We start from the raw sequence: 19879 nt of genomic DNA, 5'->3' as shown, positions 1-19879 counted from the left end.
ATGAGATTGCTGCTATTCAATCATTTCTGACCTATACAGCATCAAGTTCATATAGTCCAAACTAATGGCAACACAAATACTTGAGTACTTGGTGAAGAAAAGATGTCGAAGTAAGTTTCCATTTCAGTTTAGCATTTTTTTTTTCTGAGACAGGATCTTGCTCTGTCACCCAGGTTGGGGTACAGAAGCCCTATCATGGCTCACTGCAGTCTCCACCTGCTGAGTTCAAGAGATCCTCCAACCTCAGCCTCCCAAGTAGCTGGGATTACAGGTGCACACAACCACGCCTGGCTAATTTTTGTATTTTTTTGTAGAGATGAGGTCTTGCTATGTTGCCCAGGCTGGTCTTCAATGACTGCCTGAGCTCAAGTGATATGTCCACCTCTGCTCCCAAAGTGCTGGGATTATAAGCATGAGTCACTGTACCCGGCCCTGTTTCCATTTTTTTCTAATTAATGTATATATCATGTACAGAGGAAAGGAAGTGAAAACATAAGCCGGAAGGGAGAAGAGACAGAATCAGAAAATATTCGCTCTAAAGGGCATTCCAACAAGATTCATACATAAACTGCACATTTTTTATCCTTTTTCCTCGTACCATAGGGAAAAAGTCCATCTTTTGCTATTCTTTCTGTGCCTCTCCTTTAGCTAATAAAAACCATACACAAGGATAACCTTCACCATGCTCTGGCTCCAAATGCCACCTGCCAAGTGCTCAAAGACAATATACTAAGAGGCAAAACCGTCTCATTTATACAGGTCAAACAGAGAAGGCTTTAATGAGTGATAACACAGGAAAGGAAATGAAAGTTTATAGTTAGCAGCACTCAAGGAGATGAAGCAGTACTGGCTACAAAACCTTAGGGAGAGGGAGATGAACCCAAAATGAGTTTGTAACCTGCCATTTGACTTCCAAATGACATTTGGGATGCTTTTATGATCTCAGCTATGGGAATACCAAAATGGGGTCACACCTCCCCGAATCACAAAAGCTACACAGTAGGGCTCACACACAGCCCTGCCCACTTAAATGTTCATCAGAAAATTAGCTATAACCTGAAAGGAAAGCTGAATGTCTAAGGTGCTAAGGTTATCTTATGGCAGCCAATAAAGGGTACCATGTGCTCAGCTCCCAGAAGTCTGGCCACATGGAAGTCATTCAAGTAAAATACACTGTTCAGAGTGCTAGGAATTTGCTGAGATTTAATGGGAATGAAACGTAAGTGGAGCTAGAGACAGCGACCCAGCCCTAGCTAGCAGAATGAGCAAATGATCAGGCCTTTTCCCCAATATTTAAGGTAAGCTGTAATCCTACTTACAGTGATGGGCAAAAATAGCTGCTGGCTCTTAGCTCAAAGTGGGTTAACTTTCTCTTAGGAAGGAGATGGGGGAGTGAATTTTAGGACCAACTTCTCACTCCAGAAGAGTACTGCCAATGAAATGCATGGATAATATAAGCAAAGATGGCCTAAGGGCAGATTCCTAAGGGAAGTGGTATATTTCCTGTCTTGAGCAAGCATCTACTTCTCTTTTTTCAGCAGTCTTCCTCCCACTGGTGGTATGTAGAATACACACCACTTCACTGAAACACACACCGTCAACACAGTAACAATTATACCTGCTGTTTGGGCTTTTAATATGGAGTATAATTAACTTTCCCTTTTCAGAATTTCTCTTCAACTCTTATCAAAAATCTTATCTGCTTCTATCAAATTCTCTCAGGACAGCATATTTAGCTGAATATCCCTTAGGGAAGGAACTGAAAACTAATCAACGCCTTCATATGTTTTTCCTAATAGGAAATATTTTGCTGGGGGACAAAGAGGGAGGAAAAGGAGGATGTTTCTTTTAAAGAATATTACTCTAAGTAATTCACAGACCAGGTGGCTTGCTCTTCTTTAACTAGAATTAATTAACAGCTACCAGTACACTTAGTCATTCTGTAGCAAGCACATAGGGGAAATAATTTGGGGCAAGGGAACTAGTAGGGCTCTCCTCCCACAATGACCCCTCTGGGAAGTCAGCAAGCTGCCATAAGGCCACTCTGCTCACAACATTTATATTTCTCTCCCAACGGGGGTCTTATTCATCAAGTAATCCTTCATGGGGACAGGATTCACTTTTTATCCAGAAAAATAAGAAGCTTATATTAAGGGGGCAAAAAGATTTAAGCAAGCCACCCCTTCGCCCCCACCCCACCAATGTCTGCCTGTGCTTGGCCTACCAGGTATAAGCCCCTTGACTCATCCACTATTGAAGTCACAGTACCAAATTCAAGATTTAGCTAGCATTCCTCCCGAGTCAGTGAGAAATCAGATCAGTTACATGTTGCTGAGTCAGGTCTGAGAATCCTGGGGCCTTGGCACAATAGCTTTCAGAATACTAAGTTCACTCAGCAAGAATTCTGACTATGAATGAACTTCCCCTTCTGGTTCTAAAGGTCTGACCTGGAGAAATCAGAATACATGTAGTCCTTCCCAGAGAAGGTCTTGTCAATCAATGACTATCACTGTACTGCTGTGATGAGACGTCAATCACAATGTGATGATGTGATGTGTGAATCAGAACTCCCCTGGGAGTAGGTACTGGTCTGCTGCTAGAGTCAACACCTGTACATGTGACTAGAGCCTGGCACAAAGGCACTGTGTTCACAACCTATGTTCCACATCGACAGCAAGCACTTGGAGTGACAGCTGTTTTCTGAAGGCTGAAAGATGAAATCAACACCAATGAAAGGCTATTGGCTGTTCTCTAGGAAGAAGAGTCCATCAACATGACTGAGACAGAGCTGTACTGTTCATTCCTGCCACCCCCATTGCTTCTTTTCCAGAACTGTCACTTAAAAACCATCTTTTTCCAGCCGAGTGCAGTGGCTCACGCCTGTAATCCCAAGACTTTGGGAGTCCAAGGTGGGTGGATCATGAGGTCAGGAATTCAAGACCCACCTGGCCAACATGGTAAAACCCTGTCCCTACTAAAAATACAAAAATTAGAGGGCCTGGTGGCTCGTGCATGTAATCCCAGCTACTTGGGAGGCTAAGGTAGGAGAATTGCTTGAACTGGGACCAGGAGGCGGAGGTTGCACTGAGCTGAGACCGCACCACTGCACTCCAGCCTGGGCTACAAAGCGAGACTCCATCTCAAAAAAAAAAAAAAAAAAAAAAGTCTTTTTTCTACTCATTTTGTCTCAAGTTCATACACCTAGACTATTACAAGCTATTATTGTTTCTGCCTCTGATATTATCTTTGGGTCAATTTTCCTTTATTTTGATAACCCTGACTATATCCACCAGGTGCAGTATTACATCATGGTTTCAAATCCCAGCTCCACCCCTAAGCAATATAACCCTGGGAAAATTATCCACTACTCCGAGCTACCATCTGAAAATGGTGACTGTGAGGATTAAATGGGAGAAAACACAAAGTTTTCCATAAAGTATCAATACCATCATCAGCATCATTGTTAATCAGGGTCCAATTACTGCATAACTGCACTACTATGCCATGTCCTCTGGTACCCAGAGTCACCATTAGCAGCTATGTTGATGGCAACTCCATTTGATGTGGCTCTCAATTATATCCCACATCAAATGGGAAACTTATCCCCAAGACTGTGAAATGCTCCACCATGCCTCCATGACCTCAATCACACTCCTTTCCTTAACTTCCCCCAGTCAGAAAAACTAACTCTCTGCTCCTGACCTCTTTTTTAAACTTCTGAAAAAAGCTGGGGGGCAGAAGAGGACTCACAAACTATATAGTTTTACCTGCAGCAGAGAATGATTTTATTACCTTTCTCCATATCCTCACCAAAAAAACCATTGCTTTATATAAAGAGTAAGTGGTGTCTTAACACCTTTATACTGAAGGCAGTTTTGCCAGCTGCCATTTTTCTAATTCCTCACAGCTATTGAGAATTTTTTTTAAGCCTTGCATGTGGCAGTCGGATTTGAGATAATCATTTGGAATTATAACGTCTATTTCTTTGGAGCGTCTTAGTATCTTGTTATATAAATGAAACATGGGGTAAGGAAGGAAAGGATGCAACTACAAGCACTGCATCAAAGATTTTTGACTCATGACTTTAAAAACCTGAGAAGAAATTTATGAAGCCAATTGCAAACTCTTCTTCCCTCTTAACCAGGAAACTTCCAGTTGTTTGTTATTTTAAAGTATCTGCTAAAGATTGACTGTAGAAATCAATGCACTGCACAGCAAGCAATTCACCCATGCTGACAGAACTACAGACAGTCCCTAACTTAAAATTTTTCAATTTTACAATGGTACAAAAGCGATATACAGTCAGTAGAAACTGTACTTCTAGTACCCATACAACCATTCTGTTTTTATCAATTTCAGTACAGTATTCAATAAATTACATGAGACATTCAACACTTTTATTATAATAGGCTTTGAATTACATGGTTTTGGCAACTGTAGGCTAATGTCAGTGTTCTGAGCATGTTTAAGGTAGTCTAGGCTAGGATGTTTCACAGGGTAGCTATATTAAATGCATTTTTGACTTATAATATTTTCAACTTACAATGAGTTTATCAGGGAAAAAAAAAAAGCCCATCATAAGTCTAGGAGCATCTGTATTTCAAGGAAAAACAAAATCTCATACACAATTCCTAAATTTCACTTAATCTCTGCTATAGCTTGAAAAAAAACAGACGCAGGGGAAAAAATGCTAAGCCAGCAGTTTGCCAGCAAATATGAAGCCCCAGATATTGTCATTTCAATTCTCACTCCACAGAGGCTTTAAATCCATAAATGTTTTATAAACCAATTGACAAAGCTTACTCACTTGTCCTAAGAAACATAATATAACAAAGACAAGGAAGAGAACATTATGGCTGTGCTAAAGAATACAAAATAGAATTCATCGTGTTTAAAAGTGTTTTTTTAAAAAAAAGTTCTTTGAAGATAAAAAGACCTAAGTGCTACATATGATTACGTATCACAACTACTCAATATCTGTTACTCTGCAGGCAGAATCCAAGGTTCTGTGTTGAGTAACTTTCAAATATGTACCTTATTCTGAACTGGGAACAACACTAATCTACCTACCAGAGAAATTCTCTAACCCTGTTCTCTGCCACTTTCCAGCCCCCAAGTGTCACTCAGAAGGCAGACTGATTTTTCCAACCGAAGTTACTTAAGCTAATTCTCATCCTGTACACACAGATCCTTTAACAGCAACCCCCTCCACACCCCCACCCCACCACCTGCACAAAATGCTGGGTATCTTCTTGGAAGAGCTACGGGAGTTGTTTCTTTCATCTACTGAATACCTACTATGTGCCAGGTACTGCACTGGTGATTGCTTTTTATTAGACACCACTGTGATAAATTTGCTCTGCCTAGAAAATCCATTTCTCCCTGGAAGATGAAGAAAAGGGAGGATAAAGAGGTTTGTTTCTAATTAAGATGAAACCAACAAACAAGCCTGATTCAGGCCATGAAATTGTACTCTTATTGGTTTATGAACACTGGAAAGAGGGCTTGGTACAGCAGCAGGCAGAGCCAACAGACTTAATGGGGCTGATAAAAATTCAAAATTCAGCCAAAAGGCTGAAAAGCAAGAGAAGATGCATAGGTTCCTCTCCATTTAATGCACGAAGCACTCTAGCTACTGGGACACAATTGAGCAGATGAAAAGACGTGGGGGATTTTCCAGTGAATCAGGAAATGTAAGCAGGAGGAGGCAGGCCTGAAGAGCTGCATCCATGACCCTGAAGGGAGGCGCTGTCAGGAGCAGGCAGAAAGGCAGACGCTGACACCCTACAGTGCCCAGGGCTGGAAGAGTTTCCCCTGAATGATTGTTAAAAAAAAAAAGAAAAAGGAAACAAAAATGATATCTGCTAATAGTAAGTCCTCATGCTCCACTGATGTTATGTTCACTCTATTACTAGAACTCCCTGAGGGTGTCAGGCATTCAGAGGAAATGACATTCTCAAGCCTGGGGAGCAGGGGGGAACAGAAAGTGAAAATATTTTAGAGTTCTTTAAGACGTTAATTTAATATCAATATAGGTATAATGGCAAACTCGCATTAATTACCTTTTATGCACTAAGCACTATGCAAAGAGTTTTCAGGTGCTCTAATTGTCACAACAACCCAGTATGGAAAATAATATTTTCCTGACTTTTTCAGGTGAGAAAACTGATGCTTAGAGAAGTTAGTCTTTCCCCTCAAGATTACAAAGTGACAGAGCCAGGATGAGTAAGTCTGAGTGACTTAGAAGGCTTTTTTATCACAGTTCCTCACATTCACCACCTTTAAATCATTTACACAAATGTTTCTATGATAGTCCTATGCCAGGCACCAGGAAGTAATACGAAAAAATGAAAACAATAAACTTTTCTAAACCAGTAAGAACAAAATGTAAATGTAACATCTCAGACTTAAAGTGGAATAGTATGTGGTACCTGGAAGGTCATATAGTTAAGAGTAGGAACTCTGAAGCCAGAAAGACAGGTTTCAGATTCCTATGCCAGCTATAGGATTAAGGGCAAGTAACCTAAATTCTCTCAGATTAAATGTGCTCATCTGTAAAATGGAGATGATAATGCCAAAAGCAATGACTCAACTCAGATAAAAGTTATACCTCCACGCAACACCATTTGTCAAAAATTACACTACCATCGTAACAATTCAAATCTAGGAGGAGAAAGTGTGGGCTGTAGAAGGAATTGAGACTACCATCTTGGCGGAGCTATCAAATATCTTTTTTTTTTTTTTTTTTTTTTTTTTTTTTTTTTTTTTTTTTTTTTTCAAGACAGAGTCTCGCTCTGTCACCCAGGCTGCAGTGCTGTGACACCATCTCAGCTTGCTGCCACCTCTGCCTACCAGGTTCAAGCAATTCTCCTGCCTCGGCCTCTCTAGTAGCTGGGATTGCAGGCACCCAGCACCATGCCCAGCTATTTTTTTGTATTTTTAGTAGAGACGGGTTTCATCACATTAGCCAGGATGGTCTTGATCTCCTGACGTCATGATCTGCCCGCCTCGGCCTCCCAAAGTGCTGGGATTACAGGCTAGAGCCACCACACCCAGCCTCAAATATCTTCAGTCACATCATTTAAGTCACTCAAAAGGGAAAGAAGTCCATAATAAAATGATGGGCCATAGCTCCCACACACCAATCTCTTTCCTCCTCTTCCTGGGATTCTTTTCTCTACTGTTAACACCTAACAGAGTGCTAATGTTTTGCTCAAGAGCAAGCTTACACTATACCTCTCTCTCTTCCCTCAGGATGCTACTGAACACAGCAGATAACTATCTCAGTTCCCTCCTTGACAAGAAAAACAACAACAATGTAAACTACATGAAACTCATGTACTATAATACTGAAATTAAAGGATAAGGATTTACCCACATTACAGACATCCTGTATTACTGAAGGAAAAAAAGTGTGCAGCATACATTTATAGATATAGGGAATCATAACATTTCAGAGCCTGAAGCAACAAAAGAAATACTAATCTAATCCAGCCTCCTTTTGAGTAGTCACAAGAGATATATAACTGGCCCAAAATCTGTCTGAAGGCCAAATTATAACAAAATGTCCTGAAACTCAGAAGAATTTCTACTCTTCTGCATCCCCTTAGCTTCTGGATAACAACCCCATGTATATCATGTATTCTTGAAGATTTTACTATGTTATAATGTATGTAGTTTTAAATATCCACCCATATCAATACCATTCTACATAGATGGAACTTCCAATAAGGCAGCCCAGTGAATTGTTCAAAATCCTACTGCAAACCATAAAATCAAAGACAGAGAACCAGGAATCAGGAGACCCAGGTAATAATTAGTCCTGATTATCGCTTACCAGCTTCTGGATCTCAAGTCACTTGACTTCAACTTGGTCTTTGTTTCTAAAACCATAAAAAGGAATTGGACTAGTTGGTCTCCAGGGTGCTTTCCAACACCTAAACCTCCCTAATTCTCAATCACGTGGCATGCAAAGTAGACAGAGGAAAACCAACACATTCATCATAAAAAGTCACAGGAATAAAAGAAATCACAAAATATCACAGAGGTTTTTTTTTTTTTTTTTTTTTTTGAGACAGAGTTCCACTCTTGTTACCCAGGCTGGAGTGCAATGGCGTGATCTCAGCTCACCGCAACCTGCGCCTCCTGGGTTCAAGCAATTCTCCTGCCTCAGCCTCCCGAGTAGCTGAGTCTACAGGTGCGCACCACCATGCCCAGCTAATTTTTGTATTTTTAGTAGAGACGGGGTTTCACCATGTTGACCAGGGTGGTCTCGATCTCTTGACCTCGTGATCCACCTGTCTCGGCCTCCCAAAGTGCTGGGATTATCGGTGTGAGCCACCACACCTGGCTATCACAAGAGTTTTAAGGAAAACTCTGTGTTGAAGCAATGCTTGCTTTGGGGTTTTTCCAGAGGTAAGCACTGTGTTTTCCAAAAGCAAACAGTTCCCTTTCTCCAGAACAAGGACAGGATGTTGGGGACATGAGTCATTCTGTTGACATTCTAGGTACTGGTCAGTTGGAGGACAGGAACCACATCAGCTTCCTAGAGAGCACAGAGGAAAAATCTGCTCCAAAAAAGACCAAAAAGGAAGATGTGATGAATGTCAGAAGGATCTTTGCTTCCCAAGTCTTTCTAATCCAGCCTTCTAGTTAATAATAATAACCAGCTCATTATAGCCAAAGGAGTAAAAATGTATTTCTAGAACCCCAGAGTCCATACGAGCAGCTAGATGCCATGGACAAAACAACCTCCCCATACCAATAAGACCACCAACAATTTACAGCCTCATCATCTGTTCCCAAGCACGTAACCTTTCTCTCTCAACATGTCAGAATGCAGATGTGCCATTACCAACTATTCTTTCCACAAACAGGAATTAACAAAGACTGGTAAGAACCCCTGTCAATTTTTCAAACTAGAGGAAGATGATAAGCAGCAGCCTGCAGTACTCAGGGCCTACTGTAGAGAGGATCTGCTTATCATTATGCCAAAACTCAACTTGTAGATAGATATCAACACACAGTGTTCTCCATCTCATGTTATTTTGACATTTGTGAGAAAATGCCACATGTGACCATCTCATTCTCCTCTTTTCAAAACAAATTTTATATATGTAGTTTATTCCATACCCACTCTAGGACAGTAGCTAACCACACCCACTGGATTGAATGATGCAAATAAGGATCTGTTCCACCTTTGTTGTGTTTAATGCTGCTGCCACTGTCACTACCACCACCACCAATTTTTGAATAGAACCCTGCCAGAGAACTCTGCAGAAAAATTAATCTAAAGATAATCGTTCTGAATCCCCTACCTGCATCAGAATTCCATGGCACTCCAAACATGCATTCACTTACTCACTCATCTATCATTGGCAATCAGATGACATAAGCACCCCATTACGAGTAATCTGAGGGCTGAAGTTGTAGGAAGAAAGAGAAAATGACACTATTCCCAAAGCTCATGCATATTCATTGTTTTTTCTATTTAAATTCAGCTTGGTGTCCCCTTTCTCTGTTAAGTACCTGTGAGCCACTGCCATGCTATGGGATGTGAGGCAATACAAGATAACCAAAACACAAAATGTTTATGTAGGAAAGAAAAAGCTTGTTCATTGATATGTATTTAATTGAACAAACTGATGACACACAGTAGTAAGAGTTGCATTCATTGAACATGCATTAATTCATTCACTAAACATGTGCTGGGGCTGTAGGAAGACCCAGAGAAGGAAGTCTGAAGATGTGTTTCAATGTCCAAAAAAAAGGGGGTCATAGATTGATAATCAATGTGTGCAAAGCCCTTTTACATTTATTTCTCTTTTTTTTGAGGTAGAGTCTTGCTCTGTCGCCAGGCTGGAGTGCAGTGGTGAAATCTTGGCTCACTGCAACCTCCACCTCCTGGGCTCAAGCAATTCTGCCTCAGCCTCCCAAGTAGCTGGGACTACAGGGGCGTACCACCACACTGAGCTAATTTTTTGTATTTTTAGTAGAGACAAGACGGGGTTTCACCATGTTGGCCAGGATGGTCTCAATCTCTTGACCTTGTGATCCACCTGCCTGGGCCTCCCAAAGTACTGGGATTACAGGCATGAGCCACCGCACCCGGCCCTACATTTATTTCTTACAGTCCTGTTACCTAAAGGTCATTTTAGAGACAACAGCCTCACAAATGTGAGGTGAATTGGCCAGCAGAGCTGAGACCAAAACCTTAGCTTTCAGGCCACCACTATGTGATCTGTCACTACTCCAACACTGGGCTGAAAGCATTACAAAAAGTCACAGATGTATTCTAGAGTGCCAGAAAGGAAGTACTTTAAAAAAAAAAAAAAACCCAACAACAATGAATGTATGCCAATAAAGGGACACAGAAGCCAAGTGAGGAGAGCTCCCAATGGCCAAAGCTGAAACAATTCAAACAAAATAAAGCGTTATTAGATTCTAACCCAAAGGATAAAATCAACACCCCTGAGTCCACACTGATACAAATGACTGAATAAGCAAATGGGGAAGAAAAGACAAATCTTCCATGCAGAAGATTTCCAGATAATTTACATAGACCCTCCTCTCTCAACATCCCACTCCTCAATTGTACACTGTACACAGTGACATCCTTCCAAAGAGGACAGCACACAAAGAGCTGTTTGGGTTTTTTGTTGTTGTTTTACAGTTTTGTGGGGCTTTTTTCTTTTTTACAGTTTACAGTAGAGAAACTTGGCAAACGCTACCACCGCCAAGTGATCAGGGTCAGCATGTGATAAGTCACATTGATGTGTGATGGAAATGGCACTTTACCTTTGTCATCTTCCCCCTCAAAACCCATAACCCCAGTTTAATCGCCACAGAAAACAGACAAATCTCAGTTGAGGGGCATTCTACAAAACACCTGACCGGTACTCCTCAAAACTGTCAAGGTCATCAAAAACAAGGAAAGTCGGGGACACCGTCATGACCAAAAACATCCTGAGGCTCCATGACAACTAAAGGTGACAAGGCATCCTGGATGGGATCCTGGGACTGAAAAAGAACATGAAGTATCAACTGAGGAAAGGTGAACAAAGCACAGACTTTAGCTAATTACAAGGTATCCGTATTGGCTCATTAATTGTAATGAACACACCATTCTTTTTTTTTTTTTTTGAGACGGAGTTTCACTCATGTTACCCAGGCTGGAGTGCAATGGCGCGATCTCGGCTCACCGCAACCTCCGCCTCCTGGGTTCAGGCAATTCTCCTGCCTCAGCCTCCTGAGTAGTTGGGATTACAGGCACGCACCACCATGCCCAGCTAATTTTTTGTATTTTTAGTAGAGACGGGGTTTCACCATGTTGACCAGGATGGTCTTGATCTTTTGACCTCGTGATCCACCCGCCTCTGCCTCCCAAAGTGCTGGGATTACAGGCTTGAGCCACCGCGCCCGGCTGAACACACCATTCTAATGTAAGATAATAATACGGGAAACTAGATGCAGCGTATGTGGGAATTCTCTGCACTCTAGTCTCATTTTTTCCATGCATCTGATACTATTCTACAACAAAAAGGAAGGAATGAGAGAGCTGTGTGCAAGGGAGAGCAGAACCTGGCCAAATTCATTCTAGCAGCAACCGTCTGTCCTGGCACCTTCCTACCCTCGCTTTCCTGCCTTCGTGGACTAGTAAACATCACCCAAGACCTTGAAGGCAGAATTCAGTTGAGGTCTCCATTTGCTCCTGTGAAGAGCTGGGACACACTCAGAGGGTAGGCTAGTTTTATTCAGTAACCAGAGGTTGATAGGCACTTTCTGCTCTTTCCCAAGAGAGAAAGGATCCTGAATGCCATTCCCCAAAAACACCAGGGAATGTGCCCGGCCTGCTGAGGAAAGACAGTTCATGCAGGCTCCCCTCCCACCCGCCCTCTGACTTAGAGCACACCTGTTCATATCTTTTTGTTTCACAACTATTTACAAATGAGAACAACGCTTAGAATTTATGGGCTTTTAAAAGATTAAACACAACATCTGAAACTACCTAAAAATAGTTCAGTTTTTCCTCTGCCTTTCTCTTTTTGGTCAATTTAATCACTTCATCAAGCACTTGTCAGAAATGAACTTTAGGCTCAAAGGCAGGAGAGGAACACCTGAAGAACTCTAAGAAACGGGGGAAAAGACCCAATCTGAATCAACAGCCTCCCCTCCACTGACCTAACAAGCACCCCTAAATCCATGGCCAATCTCTAAATAAAGATGTCAAATGACACTGTGAATGCCACTGACATACTCATGAACTTATTCTTTGATATCTTGCACAGAGTAAAGCTTTTTGCCTCCAAGCACTTCTTCCTTCCCCTTTCAAGATCAAAAAGGAAGAATTCTTCAAGCATAAATGACAGGTGGGATTTCAATTCAACTCAAGTAACTCATGGGCATCTACCAGGTGAAAAGGCAGTGTGCCGGTACTTTGCCTTCACAGGAGCAAATGGAGACCTCAACTGAATTCTGCCTTCAAGGTCTTGGGTGATGTTTACTAGTCCATGAAGGCAGGAAAGCGAGGGTAGGAAGGTGCCAGGACAGACGGTTGCTGCCAGAATGAATTTGGCCAGGTTCTGCTCTCCCTTGCACACAGCTCTCTCATTCCTTCCTTTTTGTTGTAAAATAGTTTCAGATGCATGGAAAAAATGAGACTAGAGTGCAGAGAATTCCCACATATGCTGTATCTAGTTTCCCGTATTATTATCTTACATTAGAATGGTGTGTTCATTACAATTAATGAGCCAATACGGATACCTTGTAATTAGCTAAAGTCTGTGCTTTGTTCACCTTTCCTCAGTTGATACTTCATGTTCTTTTTCAGTCCCGGGATCCCATCCAGGATGCCTTGTCACCTTTAGTTGCCATGGAGCCTCAGGATGTTTTTGGTCGTGACGGTGTCCCCGACTTTCCTTGTTTTTGATGACCTTGACAGTTTCGAGGAGTACCGGCAGAGACCACTGTACATCGCCTCTGTCACTTCATTTGGAGGGGTGAGATGTTCAACGTGAACTTTTAGGGAACTTATTAGGACATACATCTGTTTTGTTTGACAGGACACATTTAAATTAATAGCTTCTCCTAAAAGCATTGAAGAACTACATAGGAACTTCTGTAAAATAATACTTTTGAAACTGATAAATTCCCCAAACTTCCAGAGCTAAAATTCCCTCCACTCCGCCCCACACCAATGTCCATAAATGCTTCATGTCACAGGCCCAGGCCTGTTGAGAGCTAAAATGAAGTAGTCTTACAAGTTCACGCTTCTCCTAGTACAGGAAACTGTTTCATAGGATAATTCCCAACATCTTCCTACACCTAACTTTATTGAGACTGAGTCACAAACTGCTTGCAGCCAAATGAAGGCTCAACCCTTCTGCTGGCACTGTCTGCCTCCAATTCCTCCCTGGTTGGGGTTTGGGCAGGATATACATGGGAAGAAAAAAGAAAGAAAGAAAACTACAAAATCATCACCCCTAAACCAGTGGGGCTCAACTATGGATGACTGCCTCCCAGGGTATATTTAGTAGTCTACAGACATTTTTGGTTGACACAATTGGCAGGAGGAAGTGTTACTCATTGTTACCACTGGCATCCAGTGGGCAGGGACCAGGGGTGCCACTCAGCATCATACAACACACGGGACAGACCTACGACATGATAGTCAACTGGTCCCAAATGAATATGTAGTGCTAAGGTTAAGAAACCTTGTTCTAAAGCCATAAAGGAAACAAACTGCCTCAGAAAACAGGTAGGTAGAAAAATATAAGTTATACTGATTCCTCCATATTCTGCAGCATCTTCCTTTGCCCCCTAAAATTTAAGCTTTGCTCACAAGGCCCTATCCTCTACCTGCTTCCCTTGAATGTCACCCATTATTTTATTTTATAATTTATTGAGACAGAGTCTGGCTTTATTTATTTATTTATTTATTTATTTAGATGGTTTCTGGCTCGGTCACCCAGGCTGGAGTGCAGTGGTGCGACCTCAGCTCATTGCAACTTCCTCCATCTCCCGGATTCGAGCAATTCTCCCGCGTCAGCCCACAGAGTAGCTGGGAGACTACACGCGAGTGCCACCACATCCGGCTGGTTTTTGTATTTTTTATTAGAGATGGGGTTTCGCCATGTTGGCAGGCTGGTCTCAAACTCCTGAGACCTCAAGTGATCCCCCCACCTCGGCCTCCCAAAATGCTGGGATTACAGACATGAGCCACTGCATCCGACCCATTCTTTGTTTTCCAACCCACTTTCTATCTGTTGACATCCCCAATCTCTGTCCAAGATGTCTAATTTTATGACTGATCACTTGCTGTGATCAACCTCAAACTAAACTCATCAAAACAAAATGCATCTTCAAGGCTTCTAAGCCGATTCCTGTTTTAGTAAATGTCACAGCACTTTCCCCACGACCCGCGTTCGAAATCCAAGAGCCACTCTCACTCTACTTCCCCCTCACCTATCTACTCACACAGTTGTGCTCGGCATTCTACATCCGGTATCTAATACATGAAGAAACACATATCTAATGCATGAAGAAACACTATTAAAGACATTAAGGTCATTTTTAACTGCTTTCTCATTTCCCAGACTCCCAATTGAATCAATTGCAAAGTCTTACAAACTCCACCCCAAGGTGTAAAGGCACCAACACAAATGCCCTCCCTAAAGTCTAAATGACCTCATCCATCCCCACACAAATGGCAGATCCATCTTCCTCAAATGTAATCCCCATTATGTCACTATTTCAGTCCCAACCCCAGAAAAAAACTTTCAACAGCCTATCAAATCCTTCCACTGGCAGGTAGGTTTCATGTGTACGACACCCCCACCTCAGGTTCCCCATCCAGGCTTTTGTCTCCTACTACCTTTCAATACTACGAAGAGAACACTTAATAAGCTGCTCCTCACCCACATCCAGAGTGACCAGCAGCTATTAAAAAGGCACAGTGGAGACCATCTGGGGCTCAGACACATCTCCAGGCTTCCTCCTTAACCATCATTTTAAACATCCTCCCTCATCCTGTGCTGCCACCTTCTGCTCTTCTACCCTCAGATCCATAGCTTTCATTAGGATTAGTCACCTGCCTTCTGATTTCACTTCTCTGTTGATGTTCAGCCTCCACCACTGCCAAGCGGCAACGCTGGGCAGGGGAAGCCTCACCCCAAACCCCACCTCAGGTCTGGGATCCCAGCACCAGCTCAGGATCCAGGGGTAGTTTCTGGGATTGGTTATCACATACCCAGTATTCTTCAGAAAACCAAGGAAGTGATCTGCTGCTCTGAGGCAGCACCCAAGCGTTCCTGTCTCCATGGCTACCACATTCTTCTCTCTTTGGCTTCCATGTCTGCCTCTCCGCAACACACTCAATTCCTTCTATGCCCAGCTTAAATGACATCGTCTTCCTGAAGCCTGTCCTCATTTTCATACCCAAACCAAATACAATTGCTTTCTCTTCTCAATCATCTAGTCATGTACACCCTTTATAAAAATAAATACCATGTTATGCCTTGTATCACATTCATCAGTTTCTCTCTTTTTGCCTCAGCCAACTGTACAACTTACTAGCTGTGCAGTCTCAGATAAATCAATCGTCTATAATATTTCTTTATCAATAAAATGGAAATAATCATGGTGTGTATATCATAGCTGTGTATGGAAGACTAAACCAGATAAAATGTATACGTGGCTTAAAATAGTGCCTGTGCATGCAAATGCTGCCTACCATTCATGCCTTACCTCCCTCAGAACTTAGAAAAGCCTACATAGTAATTGCTCAAAAAATCAGTTGAACATTAATTTAGTCATCCAAAATTCTAATTACTAGAGACCTAGCAGAAAAGAAGCATTTCTTGAGGACCTATCAAGTATACCAAGCAATATATAAAGCATCTTACATAGGAGAATTTGAAATTCTCGCATGTCTTTGAACTAGATATCATTCTTATTTTACAGACAAGTACTTACAAACTAAGTACTTAGCTTCAAGTTGTATAACTCGTCATATAAAAAAATCTGTCGGCCGGGCACAGTGGCTCATGCCTGTAATCCCAGCACTTTGGGAGGCCAAGGCAGGTGGATCACAAGGTCAAGAGATCGAGACCATCCTGGCCAAAATGATGAAATCCCGCCTCTACTAAAAATACAAAAATTAGCTGGGCATGGTGGCATGCGCCTGTAGTCCCAGCTCCTCGGGAGGCTGAGGCAGGAGAAGTGCTTGAACCCAGGAGGCAGAGGTTGCAGTGAGCCGAGATCGCACCACTGTACTCAAGCCTGGCGCCTGGGGACAGAGCCAGACTCTGTCTCAAAAAAATAAAAATAAAAATAAAAATAATTTGTCTTTGGCTTCCATGTCTTTCCACACAGCCCACTCCTCCATAATACGGAATTTGCCTTATTCACAAGCTAGACAGCAACACAGCCTGGAGGATACAATAGGCAATACTACTTCAGCAAGTTCACGGGCCAGAGGACAACATTCTGAGGCTTTTATTTTGTTTTGTTTTCATTTTTTTATTTTTTAAGACACAGTCTTGGCCGGGCGCGGTGGCTCAAGCCTGTAATCCCAGCACTTTGGGAGGCCGAGGCGGGTGGATCACGAGGTCAAGAGATCAAGACCATCCTGGTCAACATGGTGAAACCCCGTCTCTACTACAAATACAAAAATTCAGCTGGGCATGGTGGCGTGTGCCTGTAATCCCAGCTACTCAGGAGGCTGAGGCAGGAGAATTTGCCTGAACCCAGGAGGCGGAGGTTGCGGTGAGCCGAGATCGCGCCATTGCACTCCAGCCTGGGTAACAAGAGCGAAACTCCGTCTCAAAAAAAAAAAGACACAGTCTTGCTCTGTTGCCCAGGCTGGAGTGCAGTGGCTCAATCTCGGCTCATTACAACCTCCACCTCAAAGGTTCAAGCGATTCTCCGGCCTCAGCCTCCCAAGGTTGGAATTACAGGCACCTGCCACCATGCCTGGCTAGTTTTTGTATTTTTTAGTAGAGATGGGGTTTCACCATGTTGGCCAGGCTGGTCTTCAACTGCTGACCTCAGGTGATCCACCTGCCTCGGCCTCCCAAACTGCTGGGATTACAGGTGTGAGCCACCACGCCCTGCCGAGGCTTTTATTTTTTAAAAAACCAATGACAATGCGGGCTCCCAGAGAAGAATGGCATATAAATCAGAAGTTTACAGATTTAGTGGCATTATATTCACTTATCTTGAAAGACCTGACCCCGGTGGATAGAAGGACCAAAAGAAGGAGAGGTCTGCACTGCTGGGTATGCAAATAAAAGAAAAAGAAAGAGGAGGAAGAGAGGGAGGAAAGTAAAGTAGAAAGGAGGAGAGAAGGAGAAAGAGGGAAAACTCCAAGCCACGGGCCTTGGCCAGGAAACCACCCGAGGTTCACAGCCTGAAAGTGTCCTGTTACTTTCCCCAGCATATCTCATTTTGTTTATTTTCTTAACGCATACGAGAAATTTAATTTCTTCCTTTCAATGTTTTTTATTCTGAAAAGGGCATGAACAATTCCAGCAGGTAATTCTGACATCTAAAAACCTCATTTTTTTTCTAACTGGCTCAGACAGATAAAGAGAAAGAAACTGAATATCCCAATAATTTCCCTAAGTCTCCCCTGCCTATATTATGCCCATCCAGTTTCCTTGCAATTACCCCCAGGAACCATCTGTGCTTTTGACTTTTTAAAATTCTTCACATTGAAGTTCTTTCATTTATTAATGAGAGAAAAAAAAAACATTTCTCTCAATTTTCCTCCCTGTATATCCAGGTAAAGCAGGATTTGATAAACCCTAACATCCTTAGGCAGAGCAACATTAAATCCAAAATACATGTAACTTTAATAGATCTTTTTCCATCAGCCAATTTTACAATAATGCTAATTGCAGTTTTAAAGGATGACAACATCTTCTGGATGAGCCAGAGAAATAATAAATAGTCTATAAATTCATGGAATAGTGAACAATATGCCAAGTGCATTCCACCTCCATAGTCTTATGATTCTTTAAGCAAGACAGGCATTTCGAGAGCTTCAAAAATAATGATAAGGGGTGAGAGAGCAGATGGGGGGGCATAAGTTTTTGTTTTAATGATGGAATTTAGGTAATGCTCTTTGAATAACTGTTACTCCAAATGGCAAATAGGAAATCACATGAGCATGTATTTAAGACAAAAGAACATCTATGCAAAAAGTAGTTTCCCACATATTTTAAATCTCCCTTGAAAAGGGTCACAGAAAATGTTAGAGGAGAGTTAAAGCCTGACTTAAATAAAAACATGCTTGTTAACTGGAAAAGAACAAGAAATAAGACAATGTGTGAAATGTGAAAGACTTCCAGAGGCATGGAGGAAGTTTGCCTCATCAAAGCCAGGACCTCACAGGCTCTCTGGATACATGTTATCTTTGGAAATGAGCAGGATAAGTAGAAATGAATTTCCAGAGCTATGGAGGGTTAAACAGCAGCCTTGGATTTCATTCCATTTTGGCAAACATAGAAATAACGAATTGGTCAATGACAAGACTGCCCACTGTATTAGACCAAGAAATTATGAATCAGTTCTCTAAATTTAGTAGCTAGACTCATTTCTGTTTGACTTTTCAAGTCAGTTCAGCCCAAATAGCAAGTATAGTATACAACTTCTAAAGCAGAAAAAGGAAAACTAATTCCCTCCTATGAAAATCAGAATTCTATCCAGCCAAGCTCTCCTAGTTCCCCAATGTGGAAACACTTAGCCATGACTGTTCAAATGCTTAGCTGAGATCTAAGACTCCAAAAGAAAGAAGAGGGGAGGGATGTGCATGCAGGAGTTCATTTTTGCAGAAATGCTGTGATTAAAAAACAAGGATTACATTTACAGAGCCACATTAAAGACGTCAGAATCCCATTCACTCTCTATAGTGACAAATACACTTAAGGACTTTCTGCCTGTCGAAAGACAGCAGCTCTTGAAGAATTATTTAAAAAAAAAAAAAAAAAAAAGATTCCACGTGACTGTTTTGCCTTTTTTTTTTTTTTCCCTACTTCCCAACTTCATTTATCCTATTCATCTCACAGTTGGGTCTTTGGTTGAAGCATATTTGAAAGAGGAGGATAAATCCTGGGCCAATTATCCAAAGAACAAACTGTCTTCCGTTAAAGGCTTATAAAAATAAATTTGGCTTACAAAAAGAAATTCAAGAAGATTTCCAAACCTCCTCACATTTTATGTGAGCCTGTTGATTTTTTAGTCATTTCTATTTTTCTCCAAATTCATATTGGGTGGGGAAGCTGAATAAAAATTCAAAGTGTACCATTGTAGTCTAGCTAAACAAAAACACATGTTTCAAATTTCAAATCACAATATCACATCTAATTTACTTTTTAATTTTAAGAGACTGGTCCAGATAGTAGCTGAGAACCATTGTGGAGACACAAAATGGGAACAAGTTTCCTAAGAAAGCTAACAGGCCATCTGGGGCATAATCTAGCAATGAATCTCATCTAAACCCAATGTCCCTTGGAATGAAGATTTTCCTCTTCGGATTAAGACATTGAGTTCTATCTCTTGCCTAGAACTTGATGGCAAGCTAGACTTTCTGTAATCTGTATCCCAAGCACTACTCATCTCTTTAACTCTTGTGTGGAGTTTGCCACCTCATGTCCCACAGCACCATGGCAACCCAGTTGAACATACAGACATTTCTAGCTCTGAAAGAACACTCTCACTGGAAATACAAGCTGACCGGAGCAGGACTTCTGCAGTGGAACTGTAGAAATCTTAGCAGATTTTTTATTACAGCATTGTAGAAAAATAAGTTAAGGCAAATCCATCCTTGACATTCTAACAGCATTCCTGGTTCAGCAGGAATAACTCTTGGTGCTGTCAG

The 19879-nt window shown here is 41.8% G+C and overlaps 1 protein-coding gene and 1 long non-coding RNA gene across 12 annotated transcripts in view; both read right to left on the bottom strand.

Moving 5' to 3' along the window:
- The window catches only part of FMNL2 (formin like 2), a 323466-nt gene that overhangs the window by 244255 nt on the left and 59332 nt on the right, over positions 1-19879 (bottom strand). The gene's annotated exons all lie outside the window — the stretch shown is intronic.
- Positions 10728-11536, bottom strand: LOC116556901. Its single transcript, XR_004271238.1, has 2 exons — positions 11433-11536; positions 10728-11126 (listed from the first exon to the last, which is right to left on the bottom strand). It is a non-coding gene; the product is annotated as an uncharacterized LOC116556901 (long non-coding RNA).

Source organism: Sapajus apella, unplaced genomic scaffold (genome assembly GCF_009761245.1).
Source record: "Sapajus apella isolate SASKATOON/1434 unplaced genomic scaffold, GSC_monkey_1.0 scaffold18, whole genome shotgun sequence".
Lineage (NCBI taxonomy): Eukaryota > Metazoa > Chordata > Mammalia > Primates > Cebidae > Sapajus > Sapajus apella.
The sequence above is the reverse complement of the archived record's forward strand: the minus strand, read 5'-3'. Positions and strand labels throughout refer to the sequence as shown.